This window comes from Oryx dammah, unplaced genomic scaffold (genome assembly GCF_014754425.2).
Source record: "Oryx dammah isolate SB20612 unplaced genomic scaffold, SCBI_Odam_1.1 HiC_scaffold_26, whole genome shotgun sequence".
In the NCBI taxonomy this organism is placed as follows: Eukaryota; Metazoa; Chordata; class Mammalia; order Artiodactyla; family Bovidae; genus Oryx; species Oryx dammah.
In genome coordinates, this window is record NW_024070210.1 from 45,161,300 (window position 1) to 45,163,449 (window position 2,150).

Sequence of the window (2,150 nt, forward strand, 5' to 3'; positions counted from 1 at the left end):
CACATTTGCTTATATCTTTAATTCCTACATACTTTGAGGAGTAAAGTTGCTTTTCAGGGGGTGCAAATATTTTTTTTCCCCTTACATGTCTTTCTAATATGATTCTAGAAATACTAGCTTCAAATATATGAATAATGGTGATGACATGGGAGTCAGCTTTTGGTATCATAGTACAAGCTTTATTCAAAAAACATTTTTTGGCGCATTCATTGCAATGATATTGCTCTCCATGTCTGTTTCTCTATAATGAAGACTAAACTTGTTCACAAACCATAGGTGCATGTTTATTTTCTGTTTTTGTTTTAAAGAGAATGAACTTTTCAGTGGTAAGGATGATGCTTTCTTGTTTTCAATTCATTGATAATGGAGCATTTGCTGTCAATGCCCTAGTGACTAGAAAATGCTGTCCTGTCATGAGGGCCATTCTCAGGCCAAGGGTAGTGTTGCCCCTCAGGTTGTAAGATTCATCTGGTAGTTGCTCTTACTTGGGGGCACCTAGTCACTCCCTTGGATTTTGGGCCACTGATGGGGTTCATAGTGAGTTTGAAGACACCCTGGAAGGACATCTCTGATGGCTGTGTTCAGTTTTGAGACCTTTTTGAGTCTGGTAGGGAAGGAAATGGCAACCCACTCCAGTATTCTTGCCTGGAAAATCCCATAGACAGAGGAGCCTGATAGGCTACAGTCCATAGGGTCACAAAGAGTCAGACATGACTGAGTGACTTCACTTTCACTTTCTGAGGCTGGTAGGGTTATGAGAGTGTAGCAGGGGGTACACCCAGTACACTAACTGGAGGTGGAAATCCATCCAAAATGAATTTTCTAAGGCAGGTGAAATTCCTGTTTAAATTTCTTGAAATAGTCTGAATTTAGCTTTAAACTAATATGGGGGTGAGTGAGTAGAGGTGGTGATGACGAGTAAAGATGAAACACGGTTTTTAAGAGTGAAACTGGAGCCTATTATACAGAGTGAAGTAAGTCAGAAAGAAAAACACCAATACAGTATATTAACGCATATATGTGGAATTTAGAAAGGTAGTAACGATGACCCTATATGTGAGACAGCAAAAGAGACACAGATATAAAGAACAGACTTTTGGACTCTGTGGAAGAAGGCAAGAGTGGGATGATTTGAGAGAATAGCATTGAAACATGTATATTACTGTATGAGAAATAGATCACCAGTCCAGGTTCGATGCATGACACAGGGCGCTCAGGGCCAGTGCACTGGGATGATCCTGAGGGATGGGATGGGGAGGGAGGTTGGAGGGGGTTCAGGATGGGAGACACATGCACACCTATGGTTGATTCATGTCAGTGTATGGCAAAAACCACTACAATAAAGTAATTAGCCTCCAATTAAAATAAATAAATAAATAAATTAAAAAAAGAGTGGATGGTGTTGAAGCTGAGTAATGAATACATAGGATTCACTAAACTATTCTGTTTTTGTCTGCATTTAAAAATCCCTATAATACAAAGTTAAAAAATGATATTCAGTTTAAGTGTTGGATTATAACTCTGTAAATCGAAGTGATGTTAATTTGACTATTGTTAATGTTCTTGCATTGTTTAATAGATGATTTCATGTTAAGCATTTTTAGTATTAATTTTACATGGATTTCAAAAAGGATTCAATGTGGGCTCTATTTTCTTAGTATCTATTGAACTTCTCTTTTTTCACAAAACCACTGGTTTTGGTGACAGACTTAAGCTTAGGTCAGCTCCACACTGCCTAAGGGAAGCCTGATATTTGATATACTTACCTAGGGTATTGTCTGGTACTTCAATAAAATAAGGCTCCCCCTTCATGTCCCTTCACCCTAGAATTCTCCTGACAATTGTGGCTATGAAAAACGGGCATTCTAAGAAGGGAGGCAGTTCTAACAAGATTGCATCCATATGAATCATGTTTTTACACTTCTGTTGTCCCATTTGAGTTTTATTCCTGTTCTTCAAGGTTCTCTCTTGATTCAAAATGCAAGATACTCCTTACTTTTAATAAGGTTTGTCTTTAAATAAGGTTGGTCTTTAAATATCTCACACAGTCTAAATTTCACATGGGTTTCATGAATGAATGAATTTTAAGGAGAGTATGCTTAGGATGAATTAACAGAACGGTTTTTGACTCATGAACAAGACTATCATTT